At 32.8% G+C, this 18,498-nt stretch overlaps 1 non-coding gene across 1 annotated transcript; it reads left to right on the forward strand.

Moving 5' to 3' along the window:
- Positions 1 to 16,850: 16,850 nt before the first annotated feature.
- Positions 16,851 to 16,957, forward strand: LOC128286114 (small nucleolar RNA R71). Its single transcript, XR_008276659.1, has one exon. It is a non-coding gene; the product is annotated as a small nucleolar RNA R71 (small nucleolar RNA).
- Positions 16,958 to 18,498: the final 1,541 nt, after the last annotated feature.

Here is an 18,498-nt window from a genome sequence, read left to right on the forward strand (position 1 = left end):
CACTTATAAGCCAAGAACCTTAGTGGGGTGAACAATGCTTTATTTACTCACGGACTTCATCATTGGCCATTCAAGAGTCACCTTACCTTGATCTTTCCTAATCCTCAGCCCTTTTACTTAGCCTTGAGGTGTTTTCCTATCTTCCTTCATAAGCCTTTTGACCCATCCCTAAACTATATTGGGATTCAACAAACATCATATCAATCATTTGGTAGTCTTATCCAAATCTTAAAAAATTCCAAGAACTAATCAAGTACTTTCTTTTGGTTCTTAATTATCTTAGTTCTCATTCGGTTACATACCAACTATCTTTTCCTTATATCTTGACCAACTCAAGGCTATTGTTACCAATTGCTCTTATTGCTGTCAAACTTCTCTGCACAAGATTTATTTCTTCATTACCTATAACAGATTCTACCATTCCATTCATGCCAATAAAGGGCTTTTGGGGTGAATCTTTCCTCATCAGGCACAATCTCTTAAATTGCTATGCACTTCTCTAGTGTCCGTCAACATTAAAACGTTACAGGCACACTCGAAATAGTTTTTAGCTTAAACACCATTCATCTCTAACTTATCTTATTTGACCGATTCTCAGAACAATATGTAGATTCTAAGATTTCACCAGGCGAGATGTTACCTGGAAGGCAAACCATGATAAAAAGAATGTGCTATACTAAAGTAGACATGGTCATGACTACTTAGAAGAATAAGGAGACTTAGAGGGATGAACTGATCTCATTCAGACTAGAAGATTTTGAAGGGATCCAACTACTACATGACGACACGCTCGTCATCTCTATAACCATTTACAATCATATGATAAAATGGACTTTTTTCAAAAATGAGAGCTCAAATGACATCCTGTATTGTGGGGTGATGAAGAAGCTAGGAATCCTAAAAGATCAATTGCAACCATTTAGCTCATCCTTTGTTAGATTCAACAACGATGAGGTGAAAATTGAGGAATACTGATAAGGAACAAGGTGTGGAATAGGATCGTAAGTTTGTCTAAGTTGCAGATTTGACTTATGGCTCTAGATGATCAAAAAAAAAAAACTTGGATTTTAATATAACATAAAACACAAACAAATCCAAGCCAGATTTATGAATTAAAAAAAAACAATTAAAAAAATAGTTAAGATGAAAAAAAAAGAATAGTTAAATAAATTAAAGATTTGAACAATTAAACAAGAATAAGATAGAATAAAGACTAAAATAAAGAAAATAAATGGAAAAGATGAAAAGTGGCATGTAGAAGTAATTTGAAATAGCTTACGATCTATAATTTCCCTTCCAAGGAAGAAAACTTGTCAAAAAAAAAGCTTGAAGATGATTTCCACAATTTGAAATGATTGTTAAAACTCTTCTAAAATAAAACTCAAGAGAAATTCTTAAAAAGAAAACTCAAAGGGAATTTTATTAGCTTAAAGTGAATAATGAATGAATTGATTTAATTGTGTACAATGAAGAGGTCTTTGTATAGGTTAATTATGTATATCTAAATAAAGCTCTCAAGTATACTGAAACTCTAGTTAATCTAAACAACAAGTAGTTTTAAACTATACTTTCTTGTTGACATAAAACTCCTAAAACTTAAGAACTATCCCAAATTTGTAATAAATAAATAATAAAATAATAAAACTTCATAAATATAATATTAGACTCTTATATAATAAAAATTAAGCTTGAAACTTGAATCCAATATGATTTAAAGTCGAATAAAAAGTCTGAAAATCATAATTTCCATAGTAATCTCGTCTAAATTATGTTCGTGTAGTCTTCACTAAAATGGTCATAGCTTGAGCTCCTAAAATCTAAATTGAGTGATTCAAAGTGCATTGTGAAGCTAAGAGATAAATCTTCAAATGCCATGCAAAAATTTAAGCCGATAATGTAATGACCAAAAATTCACGGGCATTGGAAAAGTGCAATATCGGCCCTCTGTTTTAGTGAAATGGGTTCGTAAATAATTATTAGAAATATTTATGAGTCTAGTGGTGTGTTTAATTAGGTTTTGATTAAGTGAATTTAGCTTAATTAAGAGAAATAAGGAAAAAAAGACTAAATTGAATGAGGTGTGAAAGTCTAATTATAGATTGAAAGAAAATACGAGGGACTAAATAGACAATTAAGCCTATTCCATTAATTGAGGCTGCAAACAAAACAAAAATCTAAAATTTTGTTTTGTTTAATTAATATAAATAAATAGATTAGTTATAAATTTAATTATGTTAAATTATAATAATTATATTATATTATGAAATAAATAAAATAAGGACAAGTGGATGGTGATGATAATATATAATTGTAAAAAATATGTGTGCACAATTGTAATACATATATTTGTTATTAAATAGATATTTATTATTATTATTTAATAGATATTAAATTATAAATTAAATTAAATAGTTGACAAATGTAGGGTGATGATAAAACACATGTGTAATAAATATATGTAAACATTTGTAATATAATTATTTATTTACTTATATTTTAAGCTAAAGATATTTATTATAATAATAATTATTAAATTAATTTATTATAAATATCATATAATGAATTGAATTAAATTAAACCCAAGTGTATGGTGATAAAATATACAAATGTAATAATAGTATTTATACATTTGTAATATATTTATTTAATTATTTTTAAGTAAATAGATATTTATTATTATTATATTATTATAATGTATTATTATTATTAATATTATTAACTAACATATATATATATATATGTGAATTAAAGAAAAAAAGAGAAACAAAGAAGAAAAAGAACAGAAGCTATTTCGAAACACGGGAAAGGAAGGAAAGAAAGAAAAATAAAAGGAGAAATTCAGGCTTTGAAGCTTTAAACTTTAATAGGTAAGTCAATCAAGCCCTTTTTACTTAATTTTGATGTTTTAGAAGATTTAGAACAAAGTTTTGTTGAAATCAAGTTGAAATTTTGGAAATTTTTAGGTTTTTGAACATAGTTCATGTTGAATAAAATAATGAATTAGAGGTTTAATTGAATGAATTTCAAGTTATAATTGATTAAAGGATTAAATTGTAAATTAGGCTATAAGTTTTGTGTTGTAGGGATTAAATTGAAAGAAGTTTTAAATTAGGGTTTTATTATGAACATTAGATAGTTAAGTAGAATATGGAAGAAAATTGAATGGAAATAAAGTATGAATTGAGTTAGAAAAGTAAATGAGTTAATTAGGATTAAATTAAATTAGGGTATAAATTGGATAGAAATTCAATTGTTGTTAATATTATTATTAATTAGTGTTGTAATTAATAGTGTAAATTATTATTATTTTCGTAGTTAGCAAATAGCCCGAGGCATCGACACCAAAAGGAAAGGAGAAAATTATCGAGGAGTAATTACAAAATTCGGGTTTGTATTACTATAATTCAAATCTATTTATTATTAATTGTTATATTTTAATTAAAATGCATGGTAAGTAAAATTAGGTAAGCAATTGAGATGATGTAACACCCCGTACCCGAGACCGTCGCCGGAGTCGGACACGAGGGGTTAACGGGCTTAATCCACTTACTAGCACAGTTCATTTTAAAAATTTCCAGACAGCTGGCTAACTGTGTCACTGTCACCTTAAAAATCATATCTTGAGTTCCACAACTCAAAAATCAGTTTCGTGATTTTTCCCTGAAACTAGACTCGTATATGCATCTACAAATTTTTTTTCTAGAATTTTTGATTGGGTCAATTAGTACAGTTTATTAGTTAAAGTCTCCCATGTTACAGGGATTGACTACACTGACCTTTGCGCATTACGACTTGGATATCTCCCTGTACAGGGATTCAATACTGATACCGTTTATTTCTACAGAAACTAGACTCGAAAAGGAATCTGTACATATATGGCATGACTTCTAATTATCTCTGGTCAATTTATAATGAATTTCTAAAGTCGGAACAGGGACTCCAGAAGCCGTTCTGGCCCTGTCTCACGAAAACTTAAATATCTCTTAACATACAACTCATAGGATCATTTCATTTCTTCCATGTGAAAGTAGATTCATCAAGGTTTGATTACATAATTTATTCACTATTTAATTCCATTTCTACTATTTTTAGTGATTTTTCAATCTCACATCACTGCTGCTGTCAGCATCTGTTACTAAAGCAACTATGCCTATTTCATGATTTTTCCTTGATCTAACTAATAATTCATCATACATATTACAAATTATGATCATGACTAGCCATGCCAAGGGTTAATCATCACCGAGCATCTCCCTACTACACTATTACCAAATCATGAATTTAACACGAAAATAATCAGCCATGACATATGGCATAATAATCGAGTAGGCCTCGACCAATACTCAACCAAAACCGAATTACCAAGACTTGTGTCCAAACATCATAGAACCAAATCCAACCGAACATTATGCCATTTTCACATGGCTAAAGTTTACATACCCAATTTCAACAAAACATAATAGCCTATACATGCCGAAATGTTCTCCTAGACCAACTAAAAAGAAGATACCAAAAGTTGCTAGCCGGTGTGATGACTTCGACGACGGTCCCGAGCACACAAAATGGATCAAGAACCTAAATAAGCAACAGATAAGCACACCAGATGAGTACATAACTCAGTAAGTCGTAAGCACTACTCTACCGTCCAACAATAACAATCATAAGTGAAAAACAAATAATACAAAATCAAATTTTCCAACCATAACAAACTATGCTGCAATTTCTCAAATTTTTGGTTCGATCTCATGCCAAGTCCTTCAATCAAATCAAATGCCAAGTTAGCCCAATCAATTTAGATCCATTTCCTCAAGTTTGGAACAATGATGCACTAGATAAATTTATGCATACACCGCACAATCTCAATTTCGATATTTAGTTAGTAGCTCAATCACTTACCTCGTTCATGCACAATTTATATCAACAACCGAATGTTGCACACATAGTGCTTATTATGTTCGCACACATAGTGCCATAGTAAATCGCACACATAGTGCCATAGTAAATCGTACACATAGTGCATTTGAGATTCCCTCATGCTTCAACCTCCCAATCGGCACACATAGTGCCACAAAATTTTGCACACATAGTGCCCTATGTTGTTTCATCATGGTAAAGCAATTTACTTAACTCAAATTGTACATATAGTCATATTTTTAAGTAGGGGAAATCATTCTGAAAAATATCTATCCAAGGAGTTCTAGCAAAAAGTGCTTAAGGACTTACCTTGTGTTGGGTATAACGGTTCCGACCCGGCTACTCGATGTCCTTGGCTTTGCCCTTGCTTGATTCCCTTCTTTAACTTCTGGGCTTAATAAATAAATTAACTAGTTTAGTCATCTTGCTAAACATTTATAACTCAACTACACATGCATATGTATGTTTGTATATTCGGCAACCACTCTTACTAATTACCCATTTAGTCGATTATACACATAGTTAAAGGTAACATCACGAATGGGCATACTTATGTATATATGTATATATATATACATAACCGAATGTGCACCAAAAATTTGATTCAACATCACCTACATACTCACTTTGATGGCCGAATATATATACATGTACAATGTCATCTATAACATCATCTAAACACCTAAATTCTTCTCATGCACACTTGATTGACTTTTTCCCAATCTAGCATAGCTTCACCTCTATTTGTAATATCATATAAATCCCCATGTGACTACATTTCTTAAGTTTAACATCTTAATGCCCATTATAGCCACTCCCATAATCTAAATCTAAAATCAGCAACATCCCTTTCAACTATGTTAGCCGAACCCTCATCCTCTTCTTAGTCCTACATTCGGCACCTCCAACACCATGACTTAACAACTTCAACTTTCATGCTAACATAACAAGCAACTTAACACATCCATATAACTAACATGTTAATAGCATCAAGGTATCAACTAAAATTTTTAAGCTTCTTTGTCAAATCCCAACTCTCCAACAACCCCAAATCCAACCATGGGATAGATGGAATTCAAACTAAAAGGAATAACTTCAACATACCTCAACCTAGATACAATTATGGCCGAATTTCTCCAAAGCTTTTCTCTCCTTCTTTTACTTGGTTTTTCGGCTAAAGGATAGCAAGGATGAACACACACTTTTTTTTGTTCATTTTCTTATTATTAATCTTTATTTCTTCTCTATTTTAATTACTCACCAATATTAAATAATAAACAACATAACCTTGGAAGAATGAAGCCATGCTTGGCCGGCCACTCAACATAATTTGGGGCATTTTGACATGCAAACCCAAATTTTCATATTTCAATACTATTTGGTCCTTACTTATTTACCTATCAAATTTTCTAAGTCTCTCAACTAAATCCTTTCAAGCAAGATTCACATTCCTAAGATAAAAATTAAAACATCAAATTTTTATACAAGTACTACCACACATATAAGGTATGCAAATAAAATTTTAACTAAATTTTATGACTCGATTTTGTGGTCCCGAAACCACATTCTGACTAGGGTCAAATTAGGGCTATTACAGATGATAATATTGATTTGAATGAAATTGATTCAAAAATGTTTATGGCTATTGAAATTGAATGTGAACAAATTGGAAATTAAAAGTGATTTAAATTAAGTAATTGAATTATGAATTATGTGAATATTTGAAAGTATATTGATTGGAAACTAAGAGTGATTTATATTGAATCAAATTGAATTGAATGAAGAAAATATGTGAGTATTTGAAATGTATATTGATTGAAAAGTAATTAGTGATTTGAATTTGATTGGAAAATGAATTAAAAATATGAATTAAATAAAATGAATTATTTTATGAATATGTGTGAATATGTAAATTGTGTATTGATGGAATCGAAATATGATTATGTGTGATTATCTAAAATATATATTGGTATTGGATTGTTTATTGATTAGAAAGTGGAAAAGTGAATTTGAATTGAATGAGAATTGAATTGAATTGTGAATTGAAAGTGAAATTGACATTGAAAGTGATTTGAAATGTCAATTTGGAGACCCTATTAACTAGTCGGGCTGAGTCGGATATAGTTGGCATGCCATAGGATTGGAAGAGTTCAGGGATACTTCGACCTCGAGTCGATGAGACACTGGGTGTCACTATTTCCCTTCGGATAGATTATATGAGGTACTGGGTTCCACTTTGCTTCGGCTCTGCCGATGAGACACTGGGTGTCAACTTTGCTTGATCGTCAGGATGAGGCCTTTGGGTGCCAATCTGAATGCGTTGGTTGGATCCGCATATCCGCCAAAGCCTGAGTCTGTTAAAAGGGGTAATTAAATGGAAAGTTAAATCAACTGAATTGAATCGATTGAGCCATTGGAAAGAAATGAGAAAGTAGATTATAAATTGAAAATGTGACTTGAATTTGTGAATGGAATTAAAATGTGAGATTTGAAGCATGAACTTAAGGTTTATGAATTTGCTAAAATATCGAATTATTGATATTGAAATCAGTTGAATAAATGAAATGAGAAAATCAAATGAATTGATCGATTGAACTATTGATAGTATGAGAAAGTGAAATTATGAATTGAAATGTGAATTAAAATTGAGATATCGAAATAAGAAGTGAAAATAGAATGAATTGGAAAGAATGAAATAGTGTATGAGTTAATTGAATATAATCGATGAATTAATTATAATTATTTTTATTAAAAATGTTGGTTTAAATAATTATTGAAAGGATAATGTTGTAAAGATTTAGTTATGAAATAGAATAAGTTATTGAATTGGGATATAGAAATGAAATATATGAAATAATGATTTTATGAAATGGTTATTGATGAAATGTATGAAAATGGATATTGATATAATAATTAAAATAAAGAAAAGCTATTTAAGATATATATTATTAGAATAAATTTAAAGTTTAAATGTATAAATGATTAATTGAAGGTAAAATAGTGGTAAGATTTAATGTGTATATATATTGTTTTTACCTTAAGTATTTGAATTCTAGTAATACCACTGGGTGTATACTCAGCGTACGATTTGTTCCCGTGTGCAGATTAGGTATAGAAATTTTGAAGAGTTGAGGTTACGAGTCTTAGTCTCATCACATCTTCAAGCAACAAGAGGGTACGTTTTAAAATTTTGAGTAGAATGGCATGTACTTAGGAAAAATTAAGTATGTCCCAAGTAGTAGTAATGGATTTAAATATAAATTATTTAAATTTATTATTTTTCTGTTTTTATGTTCAAATATAATAGTAATTAGCCAAGAATTACTTTGGCACCAAATGTAATATTCCTATATCAGGTTCTTTGAGTCGAACATGGTATAGGGGTGTTACACATAAATGCCTAGATACCATCCAAAAATTCGTTGTAAGTTGACTAATCTTTTTAGCTTGAAAATTGACAGCTTGGTTGAATTGACTTTAATAAATTCCACCCATTGGTTTGATTTGCTTGGCTTTTGACCTTGTTATTGGGACTTAAGGTAGTGTAAGCCCATCACATCCATGGGCCTAAAATTAGGCCTTGAGACTCGAATCATTCCCCCTTCTTCAAGAAGATTCGTCATCGAATCTTTAGTTGTAGAAAAAAAAAGATATTAGAATTAGTAACAATATAAGTAAGCAAATACTTACCCAAGCTTTCATGTGCACCAAAGCTATCTCCAAGATCAAAGACATGATTTTGATCCCCCAAATCAACATAGATCAAGTACTTCTCCTTCAAAAACAAACCACCAACACTAAACAAAGGAATGTTAGGCACATGAGTGTTCAAGTAAAAAATAACTTGTAACTTTTTTTAAATATAGATGGTCATCCATAAGAATTTTCAACGATGAGTCAAGAATTTCACATAACAATAAAAAATGAAGAATGTTAAGATTGTTTTATAAAAATTGATTGTTAAAGGTCAAGATAGAAAATTTTGTTGCAAGAGAAAATGTATAAAATGCTTTAATAACCTATCTAATGCAATATAATTACTATTTTTAACCTTTACACATCTAGATAAACCCATAAATTAATTGAAACAAACAAAGGTTTAATAAGCTTTGATACATGATAAAACAAATCACAAGGAGATATACTTGGACAAATAAAATCAGGACAATACTTCTCAAAAACATCCAAGTATACCTACTTAATTCAATATCCAAAGTATCCTTACCTTGCTTACCCTTTACCACTTGTTGAGAATTATCAATGTGCAACTTACCTTGCCCCCGCAAGTAAAATTTTTTATCAATATCCGAGTAATGTAATTAAAAGTCCATCAATGGATTCTTTAAATCCTGTAACAAAGAAACACTACTGAACAAATTTGAGTTAAGATTAGTTAAAACATAATCATTCGTCACTTTTGTTTGGGTATTTTCTTGTTTTCATTTTCTTTTTCCACTTGAGTGCTCTTCAATTTTACCTCATATATATTTTCACTCACCAAAAGTGGATCATCTAGTAGACTTTTATCACTCAAGGTCTCTTTTCTCTTGGTCCTTTCATATGATTTTTCCTCACTTTCCAGATCCCTTCACAAGTATTATGAATATTCAGGTCAATACAATACATCTCAGTAGGAGAACATGATGTTTCTATCCCATCTGAATCCATAGATTCGAGGAAAAAATTCTCACTATCATCTTTTTTCGGTTCACAAAGATCGCCATCGCAAATTTCTTTTCCACTAAAGTAGAGTCAATAAAAGACACAAACTTATACTTACTTTCTTCTCTAGTTGGATATTTAATTGGACATCTGAAATTTTGAAAAAAGTCCTAGTTTGAAAATGATTTTCTTGCACAACTGAAAATTGAAAATTTGAAAACTGACTCGGTTTGTGATATTTTTAGCAATAAACTTTCACCAAATTTGTACTTGTGTTTTTGGATTAACGTACGTTCATTGTTCCTAGCTTTTAACCAAATAATTTTATCTGCTATTCTCGTACCACGAACTGCTTCAAATGTGGGCTCGAACCAATTGAATCGAAACACAGAACTAGAAAAAAATTTTCTCTCATTTTATGGTGTAAACATAAATTCCCTCTTATTAATAAAAACCGAAAAAATTGTCATATTGGAAAAATATATGTAATAGTTGAGAATAAATTCTCTTTATTTTCGGCAGAATAACAATCTCTCAAAAGTTTTGTTTTTTAATAGCTCTATTGGTGCCAACTATTTATAGAAAGAGAAGGTAGAACCCTTATTGAGTTGTAGTGGTTTATTTCGAATAGAAAAACAACATCCTACTTAGAATAGATATAGGGTGGACGACACCCTAGTATTCTTACTAGGGTTGCTGCCCCCTTCATGTCCATGATGGGTTTTTAGGCTTTTCTCAGATTGGGTCTAATTACAAGTACTTCCTAGGTCTTTTTGATCTAGTACTTTGTAATGTGATCCAATACAATCCAATTTAATTTCTCTTTCCTAAAATAAACTTTAATATTTATATATAAAATAAATTTTTTTATCCCTATTGTACCCTCAATAAAATTTTGACGATTTTGCCCATGGTAAAATTTCAAAAAAATATATTTAATATTCCACAACTCAACATGTTCACTATGACCAAATAATTTATTTTCATTTTTAGGCTTCAAAATAGTCCAAAAACATAAACTCATTCTTCTGATAATTTTCTAAACAATCTATATAGGATTGCAAATGGATCATTTCTAGTTCCATTTATATTTTCATTTTTTGGAAACCTAAATTCATTTCCAAATGATTCCATTTCTCTATTTGGGAGAAAACCATAATCATTCCCGAATGTTTCTCATGTCTCTTTCCATATTCATTCCGTTCATTGCTATTCAAACACACAATTCATTTTTGGTTTCAACAAACTAGCGGAGGGACCGATTGGAGATATGTAGTTAAAGCTCAAATGATTTATAATTAAGTTCCAACTTTTCACCTATTAATTATAAAATCGTTTAGTCATGAAGTCATTCCACTATAGTATTGTGATTGAACTCTCCCTAATAACATACCATTACGAAAGCAACTACTTCGTGCTCGTCCAATGACGTTGTCATAATTGTGTTACCCTTATAAGCTATCCTTGATCTCTTTGGGATAATATTCATTCTCCTAGTACAATCCCATTTAATCTCATGGTAACCATTACATCTTCTTTCATGAAAAGTCAATCACTATCAAATAGTGATGAAGCCATCCATCACAAAGACGGATGACCCATGACCACGTTTGCTTTTCATCAACCATATAATGCCAATGAGAGGATATCATTTAAGCATGTTTTGGGCTATGAATTTCACTATTTTGAATGACACTACATACTATAGAAGTCTCGCACATAACACACTAATACGTGATATTCGTGACAGGTTTTAAAAATTTATAATTAAGCGTTCTTGAAACTAACTATTATCATGATGAAGGCAAGTGTACCTATCGAATAGTAGTATAGCTTTAGTAAGACCGAATTGTCGAACCCAAAGGAATCAAGAGTACTAATAATTACTTTCTTTTTATTATCTAGCCTAAAAATTAAGGGATTTGTTTATCTAAATTAATTAACTAAACTAAGAGTGCACAGAGAGAAATTGGGGAAAAGCTTCTGGGACTATTCGATTGATTAAGACAATACCCAAGGAAAAATCCACCTAGACCTCACTTGTTATTTGACTCTGAATCAGACGATTTATTCATTTGACTTGATCCGTAGAAATCTCTAAGTTATATTATTATCTCTCTTGAGACTAATAACGTCTAACCTTAGGTTGATTAATTGAAATCACTTTCTAGTTAACACCTAGTGTTGCATTAACTCGATCTATGGATCCCCTTATTAGGTTTCACCCTAATCTAGCAAAATCTTATCACCCTATCTCTAGGCGTGCAATCAACTCCGCTTAATTATGACAAATTTACTCTTAGACAGGGTCTATTCCTCCTCTGAATAAGAGCATTGACTCGAATCAATATCCTTGAATATTAAAACAAGAATTAAGGATACATAATTAAGAACAAGTCAAATATTTATCATACAATTCAGATAATAATAACAAGAGTCGTCTTAGGTTTTAATTCCCTTAGGTATTTAGGGGGTTTAGTTCATAATTATAGAAGAAAACATCTCAGAAGAATAATGAATACAAAACATAAAGAAAACCCAAAACCCCTGAATAGAAATCGAAGGGAGATCTTCAGTCTTGATGATGAATTTGACTTCTGAGATGGACCAATCGGCTTCCCTTGAGTACTTCCTTGCCTCCTACTCTGCGTCCCACTTCCTAAGTGCATCCTTAGGTGTTTAAATAGCCTTTAGAATGCCTAAGAGCCCTCAATATTGGCCTTTTTAGAATAGGGTTACACTTGGGCTCGGCAGGGACACGCCCGTGTGCGATTACTCCAATCCGTGGTCAAGGCTGTTGAATAGGCACGGGCGTGTAGTCTACCCGTGTAAGTCGTGCTTCGATCCTGCCAAAGAGACACGACCGTGTGACACGCCCATATGAGGAAGTCCAGGCCGTGTTGATTTCCCATGTGGGTCTATTTTCTTCGTTTTCGGCCCGTTTCTCGCTCTTTTTACTCTTCTATGCTGACCTAAGTATAAAACATGAAATCAAAGAATTAGAAGCATCGAATTCACCAAATCTAAGGAGAAATGATCCATAAATGTGTTAAGCATGGGATAAAAATATGTATAAATTACGGTTTATCAAATACCCCCACACTTAAGCGTTTGCTTGTCCTCAAGCAAAATCCTCAACTCACAATGAAAATAAATTCTTCTCAATTTATAATCCCTATCAATAATATCTCAAAATAATCCATAAGTATTCACACATTGAAAATTCAACCAAAAGTACATCAAAGTTTCAAACATTCTAAGTTGAGTATTTTATCACAAAAACATTGGTGTCTCCCCTTATCTAAGTGATTACCTTTGATCAAAATATCACAGAGTTTAACATCCTCGCTAAAGACTAACTCAAATCACTCAAGGTGTTTAAGGACATCAATTAAAGCACTCATTAGTCAATATGAAAAGTTATTACCATAGGCTTGCTTGAAAATCAAATCTCCGCCACTATATATTGAGCTGATACATCAATCAAAAAGGTCTTTAGAGGGTTGTAACGCGGCTTTGGTTATGGGGTGTGGTCACAAGCTGAAAGAAAAGGTTAGAATCGAGATTGAATTGAAAAAGTACCTAGCTAGAAAAATAACCAGTCATTAGTTGAATACAAGTGAGCTTCTTCTCAGAATATGGAATTAACACTCAAGCCCAAAAATGACAAATTACTACTAATATGTGTTGAAGTTTTTTTTTTTGGAACAAGTCAAATACATATAAGAACAAAACATAGCTAAGCAATTGATTCAAATCAAATCTCGACAAAAATAGGGATCAAATTAAGGGATTTCAACAATAATGGGTTATAAGTTAATATTGAGGGTAAATCAATTAATGCTTTGTTAGGCTCAAAGGGGTTCACTAAGGGTTAATTATGAATGTAGGCTTTTGTGGAGTGAGTGGGTTAAACCTAAGTGCCTTCATTATCTTTACATATCAAATCAAATGGTGTGGTCTTGACATGCATAATCAAGCAAGTTCTAGAATAACAAATCAATACTGACGCACTCATAATAAAAGTGAGCATGAAAGAAATAAAATATGCTCTAAAGGCTCAAGATCTCAAAAAAATTATGGCTTTTTGATGTTTAAACTTGCGAATTTCAACTCACGATAATACCTAAACTTAGGGAAACAACCTAAAAGTTTATAATTCTTCAAAAATCAACTTATCATGCTTGATTCCCTAATGTCTTAAAGTTTAAACAATCAATGCATAAATTCCTATATTTTAATTCAAGACATATCAATAAAAATCATAAATTAATTAAAATTCATTCTAATAGTGATATGAGTGATTCACGTGAGAATAAGACAAAATTCAGGGATTTCTAATGATGATATGAAAGACCCCCTACACTTAAGATGTACATTGCCCTCAATGTACAAAGATAGATATATTGAAAAATATAGATAAATAATCATAAGATAGGAGGAGAAGTGAAACTTCCTGAATGATGAATAAACTCATTAATTTAGAGTTATGGAGAATAATCGGCTAAGGCAATGATGAGTGTGGAGGAGGATACTCCGGTGGCGGTAGAGGTTCATTAGTCCATATGTCTTGCGCCAAAAGAATATTATATCTGGTGGTAGCTATGGTCGTGGTCGCGCAAGACATGGCAGTCGTGGAGAACCTTTTCCAGTGGAGTTTTTCGTTCCTATGCGATGATGAGCTTTGGAGCTCTTTATAACTGTGATAGAATCAGGAACTTTTTAGGAAATATAAGGAAGCATAATTACTCGTAATGAAAATGAAATAAAAAGTACTTAAATAAGATAAATAAAGATAAAAGTGAAAATAAAAATAATGAATAAAAAGTTTTTAAACATCGTCATCGTCGGATGGTTCGCGAGGTGGTGGTGGCAATGAGATGTGGAAGTGCTAACAAATCTGATGTAGAGTCGGGGGATGGGCACGGGCGTGTCGACCGCCCGTGCTAAATTGACAGGTTCGCCCATGATTTCAAAACACGGGCGTGTCACACGCCCGTGTTGGTCTGGCAATTTCACCTACGGCCTTATCACACGGCCGTGGTGACTTATTGCATTTGCTCTGTTTTCACACGGCCGTATCGCACGGTCGTGTCTCCTCCTGTGGTGTGTGCATGGCCTAAGGCACGCCCATGTGCCTAGCCGCGTAGATTGGAAAACCCTGTGTTTCAAGACTCAGTTAGTAGGTTAGATGTGAAAAACTAGAATTTAAATAAATCATTACTATTAGTGCTCGGGTTGCCTCCCGAGAAGCACTTATTTATAGTCTAAGCTTGACTTACCTCTCTGGTGTGTGATGATGATGGCTCGAGGAGTTTACACTCCTCATCCCTGCTATCAACTTTATCAATATAAGGTTTAAGACAAGTATTGTTTACTTTAAAGTTTCTGAATTTGGGGTCAATTACCTCGACTATACCATATGAGAAAATACTGAGTACCGTGAGAGGAATTTCTTCATTAGGTTCAGAAGTGGTAATGCGAGAATCTGCTGCATCTAGTAGTACTTTCTCTCCAACCTTAAGTTGATTTGGTGATGTATTGAGCTCATCCTGGCTCGGTTTTGATTTATCGGGTGTTCTCAATTTTTGTGTCCGCCATTCATCTAGTTCTTCGATTTGTAGCCTTCGTTCTTCATAGATAGGTCCTTTGTTGTTGCTTGAACATGGCTCGTGTAGGTTTTTCGAACTTATTTCTTGTAAAGTAGGTTGCACCACATGGTCAGTTTTAGTAGAATGATTTATACAACCACCTTCAATTTTCGATGTGTTACTCAAATTACGAGCTTGAAGGGTGATTGTTTCGTCTCCCACACGAAGTGTGAGTTCACCTGTGCCAACATCAATTATTGTTCTTGCTGTTGCTAAAAAGGGCCTCTTTAGAATTAAAGGAACGTACCTATCCTCCTCTATGTCCAGAACAACGAAATCAACCGTGAATATAAATTTGTCAATTTTAACGAGTACATCTTCAATAATCCCCCTAGGAAATCTGATTGTTTTATCAGTTAATTGAATACTCATCCTAGTTTGTTTGGGTTTCCCAAGACCTAGTTGTTTAAACATTTTCTAAGGCATGACATTGATACTAGCCCCTAAATCAGCCAAAACATTATTAACATCTAGGCTACCAATTAAACAGGGAATCGTAAAAATCCCTGGATCTTTTAATTTGTTGGCCAGCTTATTTTGTAGTATGGCTGAGCAAACTGCATTTAGTTCCACATGCGACGCCTCATCCAACTTCCGCTTATTTGTTAAAAGCTCCTTTAAGAATTTGACTGTGTTTGGCATCTACGAAAGAGCTTCAATAAACGGTAAGTTAATATGTAACTTCTTTAATAATTTAAGGAATTTACCGAATTGTTCTTCTGTGCGGTCTTTCCTTGTCGCGTTTGGGTATGGCATACGAGGTTTGTATTCTTTACTTACCGGTTTCTGGTCATTGTGGTCCACGTTACCCTTACCTTTACTTACCACTGTTTCTTGCCTTGGTTCTGGTTCAGGTGCAACTAACCCTTCCTTATCTTGAATGGTAATTGCATTGATTTGCTTGATTGGGTTAGATTCAGTATTACTCGGTAGGCTACCTTGTGGTCGTTCAGATATCAATTTAGCGAGTTGACCTATCTGAGTTTCGAGCCCTTGGATTGATGGTTGTTAATTTTTAAGTGCTGTCTCGGTATTCTGAAAATGAGTTTCTGACACTGAGATGAATTTTGTTAGCATCTCCTCAAGGTTCGGCTTTTTCTCTTATTGGTTAGATGGTTGTTGGAAGCCTAGAGGTGTGGTGGTCACTGGTACCCTTGGCTTCCCCATGAGAAATTTGGGTGGTTCCTCAAACCTGCATTATAGGTATTACTATAAGGATTATTTTGATATCGAGGATTATTACCCATGCAATTTAGCTGCTCGTTCTCTATGTTGTGGTCATAGGATGGGTAATCTGAATTGCTTGATCCTCTTCTACTTGCTTCGCACTGCATTACTGGGTGAACCTATGAAGAACCAAGAAAACCATCAATTTTTCTATTCAAAAGTTCTACCTGATTAGAGAGCATGGTGACCGAATCGATGTTATAAACGCTGGCTGCTTTTGTTGGCTTTATCTTCATGACTTACCACTGAGAATTATTCAGTGACATCTCTTCTATAAATTCATAAGCATCCTCAGGTGTCTTATTATTGATAGTCCCACCAGAGGTTGCGTCGATCATCTGTCGAGTCGAAGGATTCAGGCCATTATGAAACGTTTGAACCTGTAGCTAGAGTGGTAACCCATGGTGAGGGCACCTTCTCAAATGGTCCTTGTATCTCTCCTATGCATCATAGAGTGTTTCTAAATCCATCTGCACAAAAGAGGAGATATCATTACGTAATTTGGCTGTTTTAGCCAGCGGAAAATATTTTAATAAAAACTTTTCGGTCATTTGTTCCCATGTAGTGATTGACCCTCGTGGAAATGAGTTCAACCATTGTTTAGCCTTATTCCTCAACAAAAAGGGAAACAATCGAAGGCGAATGGCGAATCATAAACGCTATTGATTTTAAAAGTGTTGCAAAATTGTAAGAAATTTGCCAAGTGAGCGTTGGGATCCTCGTCCTGCAAACCATCAAACTGAACAAATTGTTGGATCATTTGAATGGTGTTAGGTTTTAGCTCAAAATTATTGGCAGCAACAGTAGGTCTAACTATGCTCGATTCAGTTCCTGTTAAAGAAGGTTTAGCATAATCATACATAGTACGTGGAACAGGATTCTGATTAGCAGTAATTGTAGGAGGTAGCGGATTTTCTTGGTTTTCAGCCATTTCCTCGGTTGTGGTTGAAGTATCGTCCTCTTGCTCTTCTTCTGTGTATCGTAAGCTTCGTTTTCTTTCTCTTCGATTTCTGCAAACTGTGCGATCGATCTCACTATCAAACAGTAATGGTCCTGACGGGTTTCTTCTGGTCATAAACTAGAAAAACCTGTCAGAAGAAAATAAATGAAGAATTAGAAAAAAGAAAAATTTAAATTGCAATAAAAGTAAAATAGCTAAAGTAATAAAAATCGAATGCTCCTAATATCCTAGTTCCCCGGTAACGGTGCCAAAAACTTGATACGTGATATTCGCGACAGGTTTAAAAAATTTATAATTAAGCGTTCTTGAAACTAACTATTATCACGATGAAGGCAAGTGTACCTATTGAACAGTAGTATAACTTTAGTAAGACCGGATTTCGAACCCAAAGGAACCAAGAGTACTAGTAATTACTTTCTTTTTATTATCTAGCCTAAAAATTAAGGGATTTGTTTATCTAAATTAATTAACTAAACTAAGAGTGCTCCGAGAGAAATTGGGGAAAAGCTTCTGGGAAAATTCGATTGATTAAGACAATACCCAAGGAGAAATCCACCTAGACTTCACTTGTTATTTGACTCTAAATTAGACGATTTATTCATTTGACTTGATCTGTAGAAATCCATAAGTTATATTATTATATCTCTCGAGACTAATAGCGTCTAACCCTAGGTTGATTAATTGAAATCTCTTTCTAATTAACATCTAGTGTTGCATTAACTCGATCTATGGATTCCCTTATTAGTTTTCACCCTAATCTGGAAAAATCTTATCACCCTATCTCTAGGCATGCAATCAACTATGCTTAATTATGAAAAATTTAGTCTTAGACAGGGTCTATTCCTCCTTTGAATAAGAGTATTAACTCGAATCAATATCCTGGAGTATTAAAACAATAATTAAGAACACATAATTAAGAACAAGTCAAATATTTATCATACAATTCAAATAATAATAACAAGAGTCGTCTTAGGTTTCATTCCCCTTAGGTATTTAGGGAATTTAGTTCATAATTATAGAAGAAAATATCTCAGAAGAATAATGAATACAAAACATAAAGAAAACCCAAAACCCTTGAATGCA

This window comes from Gossypium arboreum, chromosome 12 (assembly GCF_025698485.1).
Source record: "Gossypium arboreum isolate Shixiya-1 chromosome 12, ASM2569848v2, whole genome shotgun sequence".
Lineage (NCBI taxonomy): Eukaryota > Viridiplantae > Streptophyta > Magnoliopsida > Malvales > Malvaceae > Gossypium > Gossypium arboreum.